The 23,288-nt window shown below is 37.9% G+C and overlaps 1 long non-coding RNA gene across 1 annotated transcript; it reads left to right on the top strand.

Moving 5' to 3' along the window:
- The first annotated feature begins 2,795 nt into the window (after nt 1-2,795).
- On the top strand, nt 2,796-16,875 carry LOC118724190. Its single transcript, XR_004989513.2, has 3 exons — nt 2,796-3,027; nt 5,605-5,612; nt 16,861-16,875. It is a non-coding gene; the product is annotated as an uncharacterized LOC118724190 (long non-coding RNA).
- The last annotated feature ends 6,413 nt before the right edge of the window (nt 16,876-23,288 follow it).

The following is a 23,288-nucleotide window of genomic DNA, read 5'->3' as shown; positions in this document are numbered from 1 at the left end:
CTAACAATCTTGGGAAAAGTGTTAAGAAAAGGGTGAGATTGTTCAAGGTATTCAGTGATCTAGAGATAATATTCAATACATTCTTGTGAAGCCTGCTTTTTCACTTGGCAATATATCGTGAACTTTTCTCTGTGTCAATAAATATTCCTCTACAACATGATCTTTAATATCTACAGGGAGTCCATTGTCAGGAAGTACATTCCATAATTCACTTAACAAATCCTCTACTCCTGAGATAAGTCAATGAAAAAAATAAGGTAGTAAATTGAATCCAGAGGTGTGTATGCCCTAAGGACCAGCATTGTGATAATCTCTTTTGTATTCCTCTATAAATCTCTCCATGGTGCATTCTTTGTGTAAGAGAGTGCCCCAAGGAATCTCATTCTCTGGTCTGTGAGCAATTCTAGGGCAAAAAGAAAAAAAAAAAAAGAAAAAGAAAAAAAAAGAAGAAGAAGAAAAGAAAAGAAAAGAAAGAAAGAAAGAAAGAAAGAAAGAAAGAAAGAAAGAAAGAAAGAAAGAAAGAAAAAACACACCAAAAAACAAACCAAACCAAAACAAAACAAAACCCTGTCACCAAGCTTCTGAATACATCAATACATCTACCATCCATTCACTAAAAAAACAATACTTATTTTTGCACTTAACCTATACCAGACACTATTCTGGCGCCTGATAATAGAGCAATGAGCAAGATAGATATGGCCAGTGTTTTCTTGGACTTTAAATTTTAGAATACACAAATGAAATAAATACACTCAAATAACTGCTATGAAGGAAGTAAGATAGGTGATGTGAAAGGAATTAATGAAAAGAGAAGAATTTAGATGGAAAGAGAGGAAGTAGCATATTAACTGAGACCTGAAAGAGGAGATGAGCTGTCCATCTCAAGAGCCAAGGAAAGCATCCCATGTAGAGAACACAGCTGGAATAAAAGCATGATGAGGGAAATAATATGGCATGTTTGAAAAAATAAAAGTTATTCAGAGTGGCTGGATAGAGTAAAACAGAGAACTTCATGAAGTGGACAAGTGGTTGCCCCAGGAGATGGCAAGATAGCATGACTTCCCTCCAGTGGCATCGAGTACAGTGAACAGCTAGTTGGGAAGGTTTTAATTTGTGAGTGTTGTGTGCCAGCTCTGTTTTAAGAAGCCCCTTCTGGCTGCAGTCAGAAGGAAGCATAGGTTATAAAAAGCATGAAAGGCCAAAACTGGTTAGAGCATCAGCCTGCAGACTGAAGGGTCCCGGGTTCGATACTGGTCAAGGGCATGTACGTTGGTTGCAGGCGCATCCCCAGTGGGGGGGGGGGGTGCAGGAGGCAGCTGATTGATGATTCTCTCTCATCAATGTTTCTAACTCTCTATCCCTCTCTCTTCCTCTCTGTAAAAAAATCAATAAAATATATATATTTTTTAAAAATCATGAGAGAAAGCAGAAAAAGACCAGTTAGCAGTCTATTGCTGTGGTCAAGTGAAGAGAGTTGTTGGTAACTTAGACTGAGTTGATGGCTGTAGAAATAAAAAGAACTGAATTAGTTCAATATACTTTTTGATGATACCGTGTTTCCCCAAAAATAAGACATCCTCCAAAAATAAGACCTACTTGCAGGTTTCCTTCTGAGTGAAATATAAGGCATCCCCCGAAAATAAGGCCCCCCTAGGTTAAACATGAGAGATTTGGTCCACTGATTCTGAAAGAAATGGAGTCACAAGAAATTCACCAGGAAATTCAGGAATTGGATTGTTATGATGATGTTCCAGAAGATGATGACATGATTGTCATTGAATAAATGAGTAAATTTTTGATACTGTAGGATTCACAGTTTGTCTGGTTTGTGTTGACAACTACCGTATGGCCGTACCGTATACAGGTAATAAATTTCCTTTATTTTCATTTAACAATAAATGTGTACTGTATTCTTCTTCATGGAAAAATAAGACATCCCCTAAAAATAAGACCTAGCATATCTTTGGGAGCAAAAATTAATATAAGACACTGTCTTATTTTCAGGGAAACAGGGTAGTATAAGCAGGACATACAGGTAGAATAAGTAAGGGTAGATGGGTTAAAGAAAAAAAAATCAGGGATGACCACATTTTATCATGAAAATTTTCAAGTTCAGAGAATGTTGAATGAATTGAGTAATGAATATCTATATACTCACGATGTAGATTGCAAAGTTAACATTTTGCTATATACTTTATCACATAACCATCCATTTATTTATTCTACTGTCCATGCATCAATCTATGTTATTTTTTTTTATCTTCTTAGGGTGAACAAAAAAAAGTTGAGAACATCAAAACACATCCCTCCCTACCCCTTACTACAGTATGCATGGTATAACTAGGATCAATATGTGGTTTGGGTTTTTATATTTTTATAGAAAAATTGCATGCAATGAAATGCCAGTGTCCCAATTATGCTCCAATTAATTAATTATCTGTCTAGACTTAGTGGGACAAATGCAGGTGACCAGGAGTCAGCAATAATGGCCTATCCCCTGGCACTTCAATGTCTAGACAGCTGAGCTGAACCAGAACACATGGCACACAGACAGAATTAGTATGCAGTCACACAAGGTTTATTTACCTATTCCTAGTGGGTTCTAGGCTTGGGCAAAGGCAACATGGTGATGCACACTGAAGGACGAACAACAAAGACCCAGACAGTCAGGTGGCCGCAGTTGGTTTGGGCTCACACAGCAGAGCAGTCAGGGGTTCATCTCAGGAGCAACGTAGAGTCCTCCTCTATCAGGCAAAAGACATCAACTGAAGAAGGTCCCATGCTTATATAGCCTGTAGTAAACAACTTATGTCCTTATCAATGTGGGCCAGACGGTGTGCCTTATGCTAGGAGCAGGGCTTTTACACTTTAAGAGCTTAGGGCTTTTACATCAAGATAGTGGGGTGTTCATCAACTTTGGAAGTTACAGAGTATTGGGGTTTCCACACAGCAAACATTTTACACAATAATTATTTCGTACATTATAGGAGTTTCCTTATGACCATAACATTATTATAACAGCCAGTCTTAAGCATACCATTTAATGAGTTTTGAAAAATGCATACACTTAAGTAGCCCTGACCCAAGGTTTTAAAATGTGACACTATTCTCAGCTTTAGATAAGTCTGTATTCTGGCTGCTGTCCAAGGCATTGTTGAATGTTTAGCAGCATCCCTCTCTTCTACCCACTGCATACCAATAGCACCACACACACCCTCTCCAGTTGTGACAACTAAAAACATCTCCAGACTTCCAAAGTAACCTGAAGGTTAAAATTGCCTCCAATTGATAACTCCTTCCTTAATTCCTACCAAGATACAGAACATCATCATCATCCCTTATATATGTTCCCAAACATTCATTACTCTCTCAGAGATAACTAATATCCTCATTTTTTTGCCATATAGTTTCTTTTTGCTTGGTCTCTAGAACTTCATATAAGTGAAATCATACTGTATGTGCTCTTTTGCGAAAGGCTTTTTCAATAAGCATGTTTGTGAAATTCATCCACGTTGCTGTGTACAGCAATAGTTTGTTCTGTTTATTGCTAAGCAGTGTTGTATAGTATGAATGTACCCTAGTTTGTATAGTCATTCAGTTGTAAATGGACTGACACAGGGCTATTCACAATTTTATATAGTTCTAATAAATTTGACATAAGCATTCTCACATAATTCTTTTTATGGATATGTTTTCATTTCTCTGGGCAGAAACAGAAATGCTGAGTCATAGGATAAGTACATGTTGTTAAGAAATTTCCAGATTTTCTTGTAAAGTAAATGTAGATCATTATACACTCCCATCAACAATGTATGAGAGTTCCAGTTGTTTCATATGCTTGTCAACACTTGGTGTTTGTCAATAATTTTAATTTTAGCTATGTTCCTGAGTGTTTAGCACATCTTGTTAAATGTATTTCTAATTATGTTATACTTATTTTATTTTAATAGTAATTTTTAAATTAATCTTCCTCCTTTTATGCTGTTAAATATAGGAAATGCAATTGATTTTGTATGTTGACCTTATATCCTGAGACATTGTATTAGTTTTATTCATCTGTATTAGTTTTAGTGGCTTTTTCAAAGGTTCATTAGTCTTTTCTACCTTGACATGTATGTCATCTGTGAATAAAGACATATTTACTTCATTTCTTATCTGTGTGCCTTTTATTTCCTTATATTTTTTATTGAAATCTAGAATTCCCATTAAAATGTTGATAGAAGTGGTGAGAGTGTTGGTGGTCTCAGGAGAAAGCATTCAATATTTCACCATTAAGAAGGATGTTAACTGTTAGTTTTTCATAGATGCCTTATTCAGAATAAAAATTCCTTGTATTCCTTGAATACTGAAAGTTTTTGTTTTGTTTTATTTTGTTTTGTTTTTTATCAATGAATAGGTGTAAATTTTGTCAAATTCTTTTGTTCTCCAGCAATTGAGATCATCATATGCTTTATCTCCTTTATTATATTAGTATGATGAATTATATTGATTGACTTTTTTAAAAAATATATTTTATTGATTTTTAACAGGGAGAAAGGGAGAGAGATAGAGAGCTAGAATCGTGGATGAGAGAGAAACATCGACCAGCTGCCTCTTGCACACCCCCTACCAGGGATGTGCCCGCAACCAAGGTACATGCCCTTAATCGAAATCGAACCTGGGACCTTTCAGTCCGCAGACCGACACTCTACTACTGAGCCAAACTGGCTTCAGCTTGATTGACTTTTTAATATTAAACCAAATAGTACCAGGGATAAACTCTACTTGGTATTGCCCATTTTATGTGCAGTTGGATTTTATTTGCTAATATCTTAAGGACTTTTGTATCTATATTCATGAGGTACATTAGATAGTAATTTTATTTTTTGTAATGTCTTTGTCAGTTTTACAATCAGGGTTTTTCATAGTTTTTTAACTTGTGCAAATGGTTGAATAATCTTCTAAGATGGAAAAGACCAGCAAGGACATGCGTGGGAAAGTTAGAAATCAAGAATTCCGATTTAGACTTGTTTAGTTGAAATCCAAGGGAAAATGTCAAGTAGATAGTTGTATACTGGTAAATAAATTTACAGCTTAATGGAAATGGCTGGTGAGTTATGTGTGAAAGTTATCAGTATTTAGATGATGTTTAAGTCCACTGAAATGGATGTGACAGTCTACTCTAAAATTATAAATTGGAAAGAGAGCTGAGGAAAAGCTCTAAGATACTTTAACACTTAGAGATTAGTTAGGGGAGTAGGAGACAATAAAAATCAAGAAAGAGCAGCCTGTAAGGTAGAAGGAAAATCAGTAGTTTATGGTTCACCAAATCCAAAATCAAAAAAAGGAAGAGAGAAAATGTTGCATATTGACTGCTGCTGAGAGTTCAATAGATAAGGACAGAGAAGCGACAATGGATTTGACAACATGGAATCATTGGTGACATTGATATTAATCTTTCAGGGGGTCAGAGGCAGGGTAGAATGAAAGTAGATTGTAATGAATTGGAAAACAAATGGAAAGTGAGAGAAAGGTGAAGGAAAGTATAGCCAACTAGTTATGCTTCTGTGAAGAGTAGCATTAAAAATAGGGTGGGAGGAGATGAGGAGAAAAAAAAAAGAGAGGAAAAAGTATTCCAACCTTCAAGGTAAGAAAGACAAAACAAAAGAGAGGACAATTTCGCTTAAAATTTGTGTGATAGTGGAGGGAGCTATGGACAAAGGATCAGACCAGGGTTCTACTAGTACTTCCAGCTTTAAAGTGGACATTTCCCTGTCTCTGAGCTACAGTTTTCTCATCTGTAAATTGATGTCTGTTACACTAGATATGAGAAAAAAAAAAACAGTTTAAATATTTCTCAACTTCTGTGACTTCTCTGACAGGCTTCATAATAAAACTGGTCTCTAATTTGTCATGCTTACCTCTTAAGAGTTATGGTAGTAATTTTATCTATTGTGTCTCCTAATTGTTTGGTTTAGTTTATATCATGTAAGTAGTATAAAAATGGGAGCCCAAGTCTACTTGATTAATCTACAAAAGAAGATATACAGAGGCCTGACTCCTGTGGCTCAGTTGGTTGGAGTGTCATCCTGCACATCAAATGGTTGCAGGTTTGATTCCCAGTTAGGGCACATACCTGGGTTGAAAATTAGATCATCTGTTGGAGCCCATATAAGAAGCAACCAATTGGTGTTTCTCTCTCTCTCTCTCTCTCTCTCTCTCTCTCTCTCTCTCTCTCTCTCTCTCTCTCTCTCTCTCTCTCTCCCTCCCTTCCTCTAAGATCAATAAAAACATCCTCAGGTGAGGAGATATATATATATATATATATATATATATATATATATATATATATATATATGAAAATAAGTTAAGAGGAAAAATTAGGCCAGCATGAAAAAGTTTTAAGAAAAGAGTGGATACAGAGCCAAAGGAATTTCCTAAACAGAGAAAAAATAGCCACAGATGTTTATTTAGATCGATTATAGTCTCCACAGCAAGTGAGAAGAGAGATGATAGGGTACTTGAAGGTTAATCACAATCATCCAATCACATCATGGTAGATGAAGCACATTTGATAAACTATAATAACTAGTCACTAAAATAACTAGGCCACATCAAATTATCTTGTTTGTTAAGATAAATATATTAGATTCACCATTTTAGTAAACCCATGGATTCATATTTAACTAATTAAACTCATCTCTTCTAAAGGAAGTGATTGTGTTGATGATGTAGTACCACATAAACAGGAGAGGTTGATTTAAAGAGAAACAAAAATCAAATAGACTTGTCTACAAAGAATATGTATATTTAAATAATTCAGAAGTCAAGCCATCATCAAGGATCTGTTGAGTTTCTACAATTCAATGTTTTGAGTTTCTACATTTATTAGACAGTAGGTGGGAAACAAATAAGAGAAAATGATTCCTGTACTTATGTAGATTCTAATTGAATTGAGGACACAGAACACAATAGTGACTATAATGAATAATATAGCTTAATGCCTAATTTGGTGTATGACTAGAAAATTAGTATTTATACAGAAGAAGCAGGATATTATAGGACAAATATGTCAGGAAAGTCTCACAGAAGGTGTGGATTTTAACTACATTAAAGGCAGAATTGAAAATTAGAAAATATTTGCTTCAAGTGACAAAATCCAACATGAGGTATATTAGGCATAAACTGAAACTTGTAGAAGTCACAAGTATTCAAAAAGAAGATGGGCAACTAAATTGGCAGGTACAAAAGTACCTTCAGGACTCCTTCCCTTCATTTCTACTGCTTTGTTTCTCAATCTCAGGTCTCAATTCATCTCCTATGGAAGCTCAGAGAAAGAGACAAAGAAGCAAAGAGTATTGGAGTAATTAGTAACATAATTAGTGCCAGAAACAGTGGTGTGCTGGTAAATCTTTAAAAACCAGTTCTCTAACAAAGAAAAAAAGAAAAAAAAGAAAACAAAAAAAGACCTGATTTGTAACATTTGCCTGTTTCTATGGCATTCATACTCCTCCTTTGGCTGAATTCAAGCTACCAATAGCTTAACAGCTAGCTTGCAAAATTCCTACAAATTTAAAATGTGCCTCTTCTGAACTAGTATGAGCTGACTACAATATATCATAAATGCTATAAAGCTGGGAAAATATTTTAAAAAATTAATGTAACATCTACCATCCCAGTCTGCTTTCCACTTGGGCACAGTTTCCCTAAACAGGTGGAGCTGGACCTGGAGTCCAGGGTACAGCATTCCAACTGAGCTGAGTAGTCTCACATTAGTTTGAAGATACTGAAGGGGCTGGAATCTAAACAACATCAGTAAATAGGAGGGACTTTTGTAAAAGTGAGCCAGCCCCAGAACTCTAGGTGGGGTATTCTGGTGGGTCCTTGCCTGAGAGCTGCACTGTTCATATGCAAGGAACGAGTACACAACTTTCCAAGAAAGGAACTGTTATGAGGTTGAGAGTAGAACACATTTACTAAACGTCAGCAGAGTTATGAGTTGCATGAGATTTCTGGACACCTCCTTACACTCTATTAACACCTCACTAGCACTCAGCTAAAATTTCAGAAAGACCATGCATTAGCAGTAAGAAATGATGTATTTAAAGTGCTAAAGAAATTAAATAAAATAGTCAGTCCAAAATTTATATCCAGCCAGCAAATATTTCTTTACAAAATGAGGATAAAATAAAAACATTTTCTTTAAAAAAAAAATCATGAGGATATCTGTTGCATGAAGACCAGCACCTCAAGAAATATTAAAGAATATTTTTCAGCTTGAAGGAAATAATACTACATGGAAATTCATATCTGCAGGAAATGAAGAAAGTAATCCTATCTAATAAAGAAGGAATATGCTAATAGACTGCCACACCCTCAAAGATAGCAGGGCCCACAGCCACAAGATGGCAGTGCCCAGTATCCTCAGCCCCATCGTGTGCCTGCTTCCAGAGTCCCCTAGTCCCCTCAGCCCCCCCAGCTGACCAGGGCCAGCCCAAGGCTAAGGTAAGTAGGGCCAGCTGAGGCTTGCACGTCTGGCAGTGGCAGCAGCAGAGGTGTGATGAGGCATCACCTTCCCCTGATCACCAGGTCGGCCTCTAGTAATAAATATGTGAATAAAGTTGTTTTTTGTTTAATCCTTCCCCCCTCTGCAACCAGCATCCAACCCCTCTAATAGATGTTCTTTTCTCTGTATCTATGAGTCTTTTGCTGTTTTGTTCGTTAGTGTATTTTGTTCATTAGATTCCACATATAACGGAATCATTGGTATTTGTCTTACTCTGGTTGGCTTATTTCACTTAGCATACATCCAGGTACTTCCATGCTGTCACAAAGAGTAAACTTTCTTTTTTTTTTATATGGCCAAGCTGTAAATGTACAACAGCTTTTTTATGTACTGATGGCACTTGGGTTACTTCTAGATCTTGGCTATTCTAAACAACTCTGCAATGATCATAGGGATGCATATATTCTTCCGAAAATATATTGATATTTTTAAAATTCAATCAATTCTAATACATAAAAGCTCTTGAACACTAAAATAAACAAACAAATAAGCAAATAAAAATTTTCTTTTCTTAATTTCCTTTAAAAATAACTTACCAATTAAAGGAAAAGAAACAATTTTATAAGTTTACTTTCTAACATGTATACAAATAAAAAATATGACACCATTAGGACAAAAGATGGTGGAAATGGGTAAATAAAATTATATTGCTATAATATTTTTATATTAGTGAAATGGGAAAAATAAAATGTATAGGAAGAATTGAGAAATGGAAAATGAGAAATGTGAAGTAATACAACATTAAAAGTTAACTCTGAAAGATAAAAATGCATATTGTTTTCTGGTCATCAAATTAAATCAGAATTCAATAAAAAAATATTTAAAATGCCTAAATGTTTAGATATTCAATAATATATTATAAATAAGTCACTAGTCAAAGAAGAATTCACAAGAGAAGTCAGAAAATATTTGAACAAAACGATAATGAAGACACAGAAAAATTTGTGGGATGCAGCTAAAGAATAGAGAAAAAAATGTATAACTTTAAGTGTCTATATTTGAAAAAAATGTCTAAAATAAATTAAAGTATAAATTAAAAATCTAGACAAAGAAAAACAAGCATGAAGTAACTAAATATAAATAAAAAGAATAAAGATAAAGGTAGTGATCAATAGAACAAATACAGTATATGAACAAAATCTGGATCTGATTCTCTGGAAAGATTAGTAAAATTTACAAGTACCTAGTAAGAAAAATCAAGAAATAATAAAGATACCAAAAATTGCCAATATCAGCAATGAAGGAAATTATATCATTATGGCTCCTATGGTAACATTATAAACAGCATTATACTAACAAATTCAAAAACTTAAGCAAAAATGATTACTACTTAAAAAAACACAAGTTATTAAAACTGACTCATAATGAAATACAAAATCTGGATAGCAGGTTTTCTATTAAAGAAATTGAACTCATAATGAAAATACAACTTCGGGGAAAGCACCAGATCCAGGTGTCTGCTCTGATATATTTACCAGACATTTCAGGAAGAAATAATGACAACTTAAAATTTTCCTTTCAGAAAATAGACCAGGAAAAATGCTTACTAACTTACTGCATGAGACTAGCATAACCCTGATACCAACATTTAAGCAAGACATTATAATAAAATTATGAACAGCCCTCATAAATATAGATACAAAAATTCTTAACAAAGTATTAGCAAACCAAAACCAGAATTATCCCAGATATGCAAAATTGGCTCAATAACAAAAGTCAATAAAGTAATTCACCACATTAACAGAATAAAGGAAACACCATATGATTAGCTCAATAGATGCAGGGGATTTGACAAAATTCAAAATCTATGCATGATTTTAAAAATTCTCAACACATTTAGAAAAGAAGGAAATCTCCTCAATTTCAAGGAAGGTCAGTTACCAAAAAATTGCATCTAATAACAGACTTACTGATGAAATATCGAATTATTCTTAAGATCAGGAACTATGCAATGTTATTCATTCCAACTGTTTCTATTCAATATTGTTCTGGAGTCTGAAGCCATAAAATACAACATGAGAAGGAAATAAAAGGCACAAATATTGGGACAAAGGAGTAAATCTATTTTTATTCACATCATGATTGTTTATATTAAAAAATCTAAAGAGGTAAGGTCAACATACAAAAATTAAGTGCACTTCTTTGTACTAAAAAAAGTCGACATTTTAAAAAGATACTATTTATAATAGCATCCAAAACTTTAAATTCTTAATAATAAATTTAACAAAAGATGTGTAAGACCTCAATTCTGAAAACTACAAAATATTTCTGAGAAAAAAACTATTTAATTTAAATTAACATAGATATAACACATAATGCATTAAAGGACTTAATATGAAGATGTCCACTTTTCTCAAATTGACCTATAGGTTCTATTTGATTCTAATAAGAATCCTGCTCAGTGCTTTTGTAAAAATTAACAAGCTGATTTTGAAAATTCATATGAAAACATAAAGACCTGGAATACCCTAAACAACTTTGTAAAACAACTTTGTAAACAACTTTAGAATGAGATAGAGAATGTATACCATCTCATTCTAAAACTTACTATAAAGCTACAGTAATCAAAACAGTATAGTACCAACATTTAGACATGCAGATCATGGAACAGAGCAGAGCATCCAGAAGCATAGTACAAACACATGCACACACATGTTCAATTGATTTTGGCAAAGCTCCCAAGGGGAAAGACCTTCTTTTTAACACATAATGTTGGAATAAATGGAAGCAAATAGAAAATGGGGGGGAGGATGAAACTGAACCCCAACTTTTCAACAAACATAAAATTAATTTAGTTTGTAACAAACACAATCAAAATCAAAACCTATAAAATTTCTAGAAGAAAATAAATGAGCAAATCATCACATTTTAGGATAGACAAAGACTTCTTAGATGGGACACTATTATTACTAACCAGAAAATAAAAAAGATATATTGGATTTCATCAAAATTAAGAACTTCAGTTTTTCGAAAGATACCATTAAGGAAAGATAAGCCACAGAACTGGAGAAAACATCTGCAACATATATATATATAACAAAAGATTTGTGTCACAACATCTATCTATAATAATAAAAGGGTAATATGCTAATTAGACCAGACATCTTTCAGAAGTCATTCCGGACATCCTTCCTAATGAAGCTGGGGCCAGAGGGAAGCCAGCCCAAGTCCCGGGTGTCTGCTGGTTGCAGGAAGAGGGAAGTCCAGGTTCTGGGTGCTGGAGGGAAGCCGGTGCTGGCATTCAGGAGAAGGAAGGCCTACTCTTGCATGAATTTCATGCATCAGGCCTCTAGTACTCTATCACAGCAACCTTATTTGCTAAAGATGGACATGAACACACATACAAACCTATAGACCAAAATTCGAGCTTTTGGCCCTAGCCAGTGTTGCCAAGTGGTTAGTGTGTTGGCCTGGGCACCAAAGGGTCACAGGTTCAATTTCCAGTCAAGGGCACATACCTCAGCTTTGGGTTCACTCCTTCCACCCCCCAAACTCCATTGGGGTGAGAATGGAAGGCAACCAGTCAATGTGTCTCTCTCACCTTTCTCTTTCTCTCTCTCTCTCTCTCTCTCTCTCTCTCTCTCTCTCTCTCTCTCTCTCTCTCTCTCTCTTGCTCACTCTCACTCTTGCTCTCTTTTCTCGCTCTCTTTCCTCCTTCCCCCTTCCACTCTCTCTGAAAAGTAATGAAAAAGATAACTTCAAGTGAGGATTAACAACAAAAACTTTTTTTTTTTAATTTTAAGCTTTTGTTTTGTTTCTGGTTTTTAATGTCTAAAGTGGAGTCAAACTATTAGTGACTTATTCAAATGACTTCCTAGCCAACCAGTTTCTATTAAAATTCCATCTCTCAGTGTATATTTCATTTTCCAAATTTTAGTTATCTTGAGAGTCCAAGTGATATACATTAGCATCAGACAGAGTTTGTTTAACTGGGTTCCCCAAGATCTTAGAAAATCCTAGGAAGTGATAAATGGAATGCTTGTATATATCCTATATAATAAAGAGGTAATATGCAAATTGACCATCACTCCAATACACAAGATGGCTGCCACAAGATGGAGAGCAGAGGAGGGTAGTTGTGGGTGATCAGGCCAGCAGGGAAGGGCAGTTGGGAGGGACCAGACCTGCAGGGGAGGACAGTTGGGAGCAACCAAGCCTGCAGGGAGGGCAGTTGGGAATGACTAGGCCTACAGGGAAGGGAAGTTGGGGAGGATTAGGCCTTCAGGGGAGGGCAGTTAAGGGCAACTAGACAGGCAAGGGAGGGTAGTTGGGGATGAGATCATGTCGGCAGGAGAGGGCGGTTGGGGGTAACCTGGTTTGCAGGGGATGGCAGTTTGTGGCAACCAGGCCTGCCAGGGATGGCAGTTGGGGACAATTGGGCTAGCAGGGAAGCAATTAGGTGTCAATCAAGCCTGCAGGGTAGTGGTTAGGGGCTGCAGTCCCGGATTGTGAGAGGGATGTCTGATTGCTGATTTAAATTGGCAGTCTGACATCCCCCAAGGGGTCCCAGATTGGAGAGTGTGCAGGCCAGGCTGAGAGACACTTCACAAATTTCATACACTGGGCCTCTAGTTCTATATAATGAAGATATAATATGCAAATGATCATTATGCCATGAAGTATAATGACCAACCACATAATGACCAAATCATGGATCACAGGAGGGTGGGGCAGCAAGCTATGAGGGGGTCTGGGGGAGGGGGGGTGGAGAGGGAAACTATAGGAGGGTGGGGCAATGGTCAGAGAGCTACTGGAGTGCAGCAGCAGGCTACTGGCTGCAAGCAGGTGCCGGAGAACTACAGGAGGGGGAAGGGAAGCGAACTCTGAGGGGGTGTGGGGGTAGAGGGGGTGGGGGAAGCTACAGGAGGGCAGGGCAGCAAGGCAGTGGGCAGAGAGCTACCTGAGGACAGCAGTGAGCTACTGGAGAGCTACTGGCTCAGGGATTTGTGTGCAGGGCTACTAGTATTAAATAAAAGTCTAACTCACTACTAATAATAAGACAAGCAACTAATTTATGGAAATGTTTGCCAATACTTCAGAGAAGAAGATACACAAATGGCCAGGAAGCACATGAGGAGGCTGAACATTGCTAGATACCAGAGAAATGAGTATTAAGACCACAGTCAGATGCCATGTCATTGGACATGTTCAAATTAATACTGATAAGACCAAATGTACCATGGTTGTAGAACAACTGGAATGATCATACTTTGCTGTTTGGAGTGTAAAATGGCACAACCACTTCAGAACACAATTTGGCAGTTTCTTTAAAAAATAAACCTACACTAATCATTTGATCCAATAACTATTCTTAGGTATTTCTCTAAGAGAAAAATATATACACCATATATTTCTTCATGAAAACCTTCATAAATGACTGTTCTAACAGCTTTATTGCCTCTAGAAAATAGTGGGACACCCCAAATGCCCATCAACATTGAAAGGATAATATATATATATATATATATATATATATATATATATATATATATTCACACAAAACAAACAGTGTACATTCATACAATGAAGTAAATACTCAGCAGTACAAAGAATGAACAATAGTTACATTCAACAACAAGAAAGAAATTTTAAAATTGTGCTGAGCAAAAGGAACCCAACACAAAAAGTATATACTGAATAATCCCAGTTATATGAAATTCTAAAACAGGTAAAGCAACTTAAAAGTGATAGCAATCAGATAGGCATTAATCCAGCACAGCAGGCATGGAGAATTGACTGTGAAGGGACAGGAAAGAACTCTCTGGAGTAATGGCCATGTTCTGTTTTGATTGGGATGGTGGTAACAAGGGTGCATATACTGACAAAACCTCACCAAACCATATACTTAAAAATTGTGCATTTTACTTTATGTACATTGTGCCCCAATAAAATTGATTCTTAAAAAAATTAAAATGGAAGCACTAAGCATAAGAGTAGCTATCAGTGTTTTGCATGTCTCAGACACTGTACAGGATGCTTGTATACAGTACTACTCAATTCTTAGAATATCCCTCAAAGAGGGACTCATTATGGAAACTGAGGTTGGGAGCTGAGAAGTACTTTGCTCAAGGTCACACAGGAGAGCTGACCCATAAGAAGGCCCAGAGGATGAATTCTATGGAAAATTAGAAATGAAAAGCACTAGAAGGGAATGATGGGAACAAGGCCACAATGTCTGAAACTAGAGGGAAGAATAAAAAGGTGTTTGTAAAGGCATATATGTGTGAAGGAAGGGGTCTAGTTGGTTATGGGGACTGCATATTTGATTAGTTTGGTCTTCTCAACTGAGTAGAAGATGTGTTTAGCTGCTAGAGTGGGGCTGGAGCCTAAGGATAAATCTGGAATGCCCCTCAACAGAAATAAGAATGACTTGATGGGCAGCAATAAGTGGGGGGAAAGTAGGCATGTCCTAGGAAGGTTCTAGAGGAGTCTGCCATTTTTCTCTGGAAGGTTCTGCAAAGGAAGAGCAGCCGTGTTGAGAGTGATGGTGGACACAGCCTGAGTGAGTGTGTACACCTGCCCCGGGCAGGAGTGGCTCGGAGGCCTCTAGCAGTGGGTGAGTAAAGCCTTCTCAGTCGAAGTTAAAAATAACCAATATCTCATCCGTCCCAGCTGAGGAGAAAACTGGCAATTCTCTCTCTCTCTTTTTAATTATAATACTTGACTTACTATGATTCTGTCAGACTACTAAATTGGAAATGGAATAAAATATAGTAAAATTTTGGCTGAGCCAATTAAAATATTCCATAGGGAGTCTTTCTGTCCAAGCAATATTATGAACCTCTGAATAAATTACATCTGGGCCCTGGTTTGTTATTTTTAATTTGGATTAATGGAGTGGATATAAAAGATTAAAATTTAGAATTTATTCAGTCATTCACATTCTTATCAAAACAACATGTCAAAAATTGATATCACCTTTACCACCTCCATTCCCTTTATTACTGCCAGTATCTGTCCTATTCTCTTCCTTTCCATACTTGAAACGATAGAGGTGATTGGACCTTAAAACTGTTTCTTTTCACATCTGGCCCTGATCATTTCTTCCATCCTCTATCAAGAACCAGTGCTGCCATACTTGGTTTAGCTCAGTGGATAGTGTCAGCCTCGGGAATAAAGGGTTCCAGGTTTGATTCCAGGTGCAAGTCAAGGGACATGTTGCAGGCTTGATCCTCAGCAGGAGGCAGCCGATCAATGATCTTCTCTCATCATTGATGTTTCCTACCTCTCTCTCCCTCTCCCTTCCTATCTGAAATCAATAAAAATATATTTTTAAAATAGGTGCTATGCATAAGGATGGTTCTATAGTCAGTCATGTTTTGGAAACACTGTGTTAAACATAGTTTCAAGTGTTTGTTGCAGAACTTCTCACAGAGTTTAATGTGTTCCTGTGCACTGAGAATCTCCACGGGTGAAATAAAATATTTGATAATGAAATCCTGGTGGTTACAGCGGTGGCTGAAATCCACCGGAGAACATCAGCCTCAATCGCAGTAACTGCACCCTAGCCACCTTCTCTGCCTTTGGTCTCTCGTGTTCCAATCCATCTTGAATACTGCAGTGGGGATATCTCTGGTCATATTTTCCTTAAGCTGAGCATCAGCTGTGCAAGTTCTGGTGACCACACACAGTAACTAGTATGTCATATCCAAGCTTCTCCCAGTTTGACCCGCAAAGCTCCCCAGACTCAAAAGTGAGGAGAAACCTGATCCATTGCAGGAGCGACTGCAGCCATAGAATGCATATGGCTTCAGAGTTTACAATATAAGAGGATTCAGCATGAATACATACAGAGACAAGTGGAAATGGGCTGGGTGTCCCCAACTTCTACAGAAAAAGGAGAACTGAGACCAGCCTTCCTCAAGGTGGTTGCCTTGATTCTAAACTCTGTGACTTATATGCCAGCCAGCAGATAGGAAATGGGTTAAAACTAGGACAAAGAGAACACTTGCCAAAATCTTCTGAGATCTACCAACAGCAGAGAGAAGACTCTCTCATTAACCATTTTACTTCATTCAGGAGTAGCAGCCCAGCCCCATCTTAAATAACCAAAACTAGACAAGTTCAACAATTGAGTTGGAGGCAGCATCAGCAGAAGGATTTTGTCCCTTCAAAGCAATATTTTGCTATATCACTATGAAGTATCATGGAAACCCTCTCTTCTAAATACTTTGACCTAAAATTCTATATAATAAAAGGCTAATATGCAAATCGACTGAACAGAGGAACGACTGGTAGATACGATGCACACTGACCACCAGGGGGTAGACATAGGAGCTGCCCCTGGTGGTCAGTGCATTCCCACAGGGGAGTGCTGCTCAGCCAGAAGCTGGCTCATGACTGGTGAGCACAGTGGTGGTAATGGGAGCCTCTCCCTCCTCTTCGGCAGCACTAAGAATAAGAATGTCTGACTGCCAGCTTAGGCCTGCTCCCCATGGGGAGTCAGACATCCCCTGAGGGCTCCCAGACTGTGAGAGAGCACAGGCCGGGTAGAGAAGACCTCCTCCCCCCCCCCCCAGGGCATGAGTTTTTGTGCACCAGGCCTCTAGTTATTTTAATATTTCAGGTCAAAATGTGGTTTGGGCCTTAATTATCTAAATAATTAAGTGTGTTGACAGGTGCTTAGTTTCAAGAGCATGTGACTGGAATAAAAAGAGCCTGTTTCTTTAAGTAGTTTCTACAAAGGCTTTTTAAAGCCCTCTCCTGCTTTGTTGATTTATTTTTTTAAGATAGAAAGACATGTTGATGAATGAGTTGGAATTCTGCAGGATCCCAGGAGAGTACAGGAGGAGCTTATGGGAGAGGAAGGAGTGGGTGACTTTTTTCTGCTTTGCAAATGCTCCAAGGCCCCCCAATCCTCCCTGATTACTCTCCAAGTTGCTGCACTCACTGTCTGAATTGACTCCATGCCAAGAAAACCTTTCTTTTAAACCTTGGAGAATTCTATGCTGTGGGATAAAAAATAATAAGAACAGAAGGGATGAAGCGTAGGGAATGAAAGAAAAATGAAGCTGAGGAAATGAATATATTTGCAAAGCCACGAGATTCCTACACCCCAACCTTGTTAGGCTCCATTGATTCTGAGAAATAAAAGGACAACATAGGATGCCTCTATCAGAATTTACTTTTGCATGGGAGGTGTCCGAGCAGTTTCTCTGCCGCTGGTGTGGCAAATAGCAGGCTTTCAGTAAGAGAATGAGTGAGATAATTTGTACTGAAAATCAGCCAGAGACTGCAGCACCCAGAGTCTGCTTTCTAGGGGCTTGTGTGTCCCAAAGGAGCCTTTTCTCATAACTATAGAACCAAAGATATTATACCTCTTCTTTATGCCAGCAGAGAGGACAATGGAGCTATCATGTATTACCCAACCAGCAGAGTTGAGGAAGTAGAAAGGTACCTAGCAAAACAGGAAAACACCAAAAAATGTTTTTGATATATTGTAATATTTGCCATAAAAAAAAATTCAAGTAATCAGCATGGGAAACTAGAATAGTTTCTTATACTTATACTAGAGGCCTGGTACACAAAATTTGTGCATGGGGAAGGAGGTATCTCTCAGCCTATCCTGCACTCTCTTTAATCTGGGAACCTCTCAAGGGATGTCCGACTGCCTGTTTAGGCCTGATTGATAGGGTCTAAACGGGCAGTCGGACATCCCTCTCACAATCCAGGACTGCTGGCTTCCAGCTGCTTGCCTGTCTGTCTTTCTGATTGCCCCTAACTGCATCTGCCTGCCAGCTTGATCACTCCCTAACCACTCCCTGCCAGCCTGATTGATGCCTAACTCTTCCCCTGCCAGCCTGTTTGCCCTTAACTGCCCTCCCCAACAGGCCTGGTCACCCCTAACTGCCCTCCCTTGTAGGCCGGGTCCCTCCCAACTGCCCTGCCCTGCTGGCTATCTTGTGGTAACCATCTTGTGTTCACATGGGGACAGCCATCTTTGACCTCCTGGGGGCAGCCATATTGTATGTTGGAGTGATGGTCAATTTTCATATTAATCTTTTATTAGATAAGATTATAATATAATGTGCTTTGGATAAGCTAGCCTTTGCTACAAAAATACTGTTTAGCCGACTCTAATTTAGACTAACAAACCATCCCAAAACTCAGTGACTTCAAACACCAGTAATCTCTAAGTTTGTTGGGTATCGCCTCATCTGGGTTAGACTCAGCTAGCCAGCTGTGCTTCTGTCTGGAATATCTGGAGCTGCTCTGCTTCTCAGGTTCTGCTCCATGTGTCTCTCCTCTTTTTTGTACCATCCAGCTAACTTGGGCATGTCTACTCTTGACATTGATAGAAGCACAAAACAAGGCCAGCCCCAGGGTGCAAGCACAAGTCCCTGCTAGAATCTTGTCTGCTAGCATTTCATTGGACCAAGCAAGTCAAAGTCCACCTTCAAATGATGGAAAGATGCACTTCACCTTTTGAGAGACAAATTGCAAAATCACCTGGCCACTGGTGTAGATACAGGGAGAAGTAAAAAATCAGGGTCAATAGTTGCATCTATTGCTTCCATTTTTAGGGCCTCTGAAATTCTTCTCTATGTATCACTGGTTCTTTACCAGTTAGTAGCTATAATACATAGTATTGGGGCTGTATCTTTGGAGCTCAGTTTCCATTTATGTAAAATAGGGTATTATTTTCTCTGCCAAATGAGACAATGGATGTGAAAGTTCTTAGAAAGTTCTAAGATAAGCTCTTATCACAGTTACCAAGATAATAATACTTTTTGTTTATATTGGGTTATTCTATCTCACAACTGCTCAACTTTGCCCTTGTAGCATGAGGTAGCCATGGACAATATATAAAATAATGAGCATGGTCATCTTCCAAGAAAAATTTATGTACAAAAAAGGGCAGCTGGCTTGAGGGTCATAGTTTTCCAGCCCTGGTACATATCCATGAATTTTAGAAAATGGATATTAAAAGATACTTGGGCAAAACTTCCTTCAAGAGATTCTCTACCTCCCTTATCAACTCATTTTAGGGTTTAACATTTCATTATGATATGTCACCTATACCTCAAAAAAGATGCATTATATTATCGAAGCTTCTCACTCTGCTGTAAGTTCTCTTGTTCTGCCTGGGGGATAGTTTATTTGTTATATGTCAGGTACTTTGCACACAAAGGTACTTCTTATCAAGCTAAGTTATCTGAGGATTAATGAAACTTGAAAAGAGAAATGTTCTTGGAGCATGAGAAGAGCCTTAGCTTCCTCGTTCCCCACCACAAGTTCCTGTTGACACTATCCTGCAGAGACAACAGGCAGGATGAATATGTGAACCATAGGACATACTGGCAGCCCCTGTTCAAAGGATGGTCCTTCATTTCCACTGAAGAACTAGCTGTTGCCACCGAGACCTCCATAAGCTTCTTTTCTGTCTTCAGAACTGTCTTTGAATTTTCATTCCCTGTCAGCCAGAGGATTTATTCTCCATGGCAATCAGGTATAAGCCATGCTCCAGCCTGCTCTCTTGGGAGGCAAGTATAGAAGGAAGACTTCTTCTCACTTCTAAATCCCGGGAGGTCAGTAGCTTAGAAAATAAACTGAAAAATAAGCTGGAGGAAATCAAGAATAGTCACACAACCCCATGATTTTTTGTGTTTTTTTTTTAACCTGAACTCTTCATTAGGCATTCTGAATGATCCACTTTGGAAGTGAAAACAGCTGGTGGGTAGAATACAAAGGCTGGTGTGGGGGACATGTTTTTATGAGAAGGCAAACAAGTCAGAACTTTCCAGAGAATGCAGGCTGAGTCAAGATCCCCAAGTGGGCCCACTGAGAAAGAATTCAGTGTTCTGGAATGATATTCTCCACATCAAATGAGGGTTTCCATAATAAGCAAATTACCTGAAAATACCTAGTGAGTCAATCTAGATAATGAGGACATTGTAGATCACAAAGCTTGTCTCTCCCCACTTGGTACATAGTTTAGGACACAGGCAGGACCCCATATTGATTTTGTGCCATCTCATCCACAGAGCTGGCAGGCTCTCAGGGTACATTAAACTTCATTCAGGCATCACGGAGACAACCTTTGCAGTAACCGGGAGCTTTTTAAGGTCTGAGCTCCATTTGCGGTTGGCAGATGCCCAGTTTTCTTAGGCTGCTCTGAGATGCAATCCTTTGTAGCACAGGCCAGTCTCAAAAAGTTCATGTTCAAAGGAAGATTCCCTTTCTTTGTGCTGATACGAGAATGTGGATGTGCTCCTCATGGGGCATTCACTCTTCCAGTTTAAACCAGGCCTTCCTGCCATTCACAGCACATACCTTCCAGATGCCTGAGCCAACCTGGCAAACTAAGGCTCTGGCTCTGCGAGCTGCCTGCAATCCTTCCTTCTCTGTTCTCATCTCTTTTATGGCTTTCTAACTAAATGCTACTTCTCCACTGCCAGACTCTCTTCTCCTACAAACCCATCTTACATGCTGGCCTCTCCCCAACCTTCCAGTAGCTTTAATTTAGTTCTTTTCATTCTTACTTTTCTAAACTCGTATAATTTACTGACCCACTTCTACCTTATGTTCTAGCAAAAGTGCTACTTGTTGTTCTCCAAACTCAGCTCGCCCTTTCCCTTCACCTTCTTCCTCATGCCATTTTCTCAGCCTGAAAGCCCTATCCCACCTATACATACTCAAATCTTTCAAAGACCAACTTATATACTATTTCTTCTAGAAAGTTAAAATAAAATAATACTCGAAAGCCCCCTAAACTCTAGACTTCAGTTGTATTTCTCTTAGCAGGCTAATCATGTTTTCCTGCATATTTTAATGAGTTATCTTTTCTGTCCTTTTGGGTTGGGAGCACCATTATTGGTATACTGCCTTCCTCTTCCAAACTATAATTCATAATGGATGCTCAGTTAATACTTGTTACTCAATTTATTGATCAAGTGCAAAACTCATGCTTGAAAGAGTTAATGTGCCTTCCTAAGCATCGAAAGCACAGCCAGAAAATGTATGATGTTATGTATATAGCTTGCTCTATCCCTTGTAGAAAGCAGAAAAGGCATTTAACAATAATCTTACTATGTTTTTTACTGAATCAAATCTTATAAGCCTAAGAGAAGTAAGTTAAATCTTATTTTCTGATAAAAGTAATCAGATAAAATAGGTTTCTGTTCTTAACCAAAGACTTGGACCCAAGTTCTTTATATCAATGGTCACAAGCATGATATTTAATCAATTATAAATGTTACACCTATTACACTATAGGATATAAAGCTTTCTACAGTGTATATAAATCAATTAAAGAAGGCAACGCACCTGTAAAATAAAATTTTATTTAATATGGGCTATCATAAAAGCCTACTTAGAGTTATCATTCTTTAAACTCCCTACTAAAATAAATTTGGAGGTGAAGATACTCCTTTGATAGGGTCATGGTTTCAGAAAGATTTCTTTAAAGCAATTTTGGAAGGCTTCTTAGAAAACTCTATAGGGGATTAAAGACTGCAGGAGCTTTTGCAGAAACTAATGCAGGAATGTAGATTTGGTTGCCCCTATTTCTCCCTGACAATTTCCCTACAGTGAACATAGATATTAGCCAGCAAGCTTGGATTTCTCTCAATATGGAGGTGGAAAGTTTGCTGCCTTTTGAGTAATCCTCTTATCAGTACTAGTTAATTTTACCTATAACGTGACAATAACATATTTGGCTAAGGAGACTGCCTATTAAAATGTATCCACCCATTTATTTACACATGGTGGTGTCTTATTTTTCTTATCTGATAAAAAGCTTGGCCCAGGTTCCTTTTAGTTTGACAGACTAAATGTCTACAATGCTTACAGCCATCTCCATGTTACCTCTCCTCAATGATAAGCCTTAAAGCTGCCTTTGATAACTAAAGGTGGTATGGCTCCCCATTATTGATCTACCTCTGATTTATGAGTACCATGCCCAGGCCTTTCTCTACAGTTACCATGTATATGCCAGAGGTGTTTAACCTGTCTACACGTTAAAATATCACTGCCATGTACCCAATGCATGAAAACTTATGTGCACGCAAAACCCCACACATTGATGTTTACAAGAGTTTTATTTATTATTGCCAAAACCTGAAAGTAATCAAGGTGTCCTTCAGCAGCTGAATGGATCAATTAACTGTGACATAGCTGCAAAAAGTAAAAAGATCAGTGGTTGTCAGGAGTTGGAAAGGGAAAGATGAATAGGCAAAACACAGTAGAAGGTATACTAATGGCTAAAAGTTCATGAGAAGATGTTCAACATCACTGATCATCAGAGAACTGCAAATAAAACCACAATGAGATACCACCTCACCCCAGGCTCACTGCCATCTTCATGATACTCAATTAGGATAGCTACTAGAAAAAAATAAAAAAGACAAGTGTTGTCAGGATATGGGACCCTTATGCACTGTTAGTGGGAATGTAAATGCTACAGCTGCTCTGGAAAACAATATGGTGGCTTCTCAAAAAATGTAAGCACTGATTTAATTTAAAATGACCCAGCAGTTTTACTTCCGGGTATATAACCAAAAAAACTAAAATCAGGAACTTAAAAAGATATTTGTTTAAAGCAGCATTGTTCTTAGTAGCCAAAAAGTGGAAGCAGCATAAGTATTCATTGAAAAATGGATGAATAAACCAAATGTGGTATACTGCAAGTTGGAAAGCACACAATGGTAACACAAAATTCTAAATCTTTCTCTCTCTCTCTCTCTCTCTCTCTCTCTCTCTCTCTCTCTCTCTCTCTCTCTCTCTCTTTCTCACACACACA

This window comes from Pipistrellus kuhlii, unplaced genomic scaffold (assembly GCF_014108245.1).
Source record: "Pipistrellus kuhlii isolate mPipKuh1 unplaced genomic scaffold, mPipKuh1.p scaffold_m20_p_2, whole genome shotgun sequence".
Lineage (NCBI taxonomy): Eukaryota > Metazoa > Chordata > Mammalia > Chiroptera > Vespertilionidae > Pipistrellus > Pipistrellus kuhlii.
The sequence above is the reverse complement of the archived record's forward strand: the minus strand, read 5'-3'. Positions and strand labels throughout refer to the sequence as shown.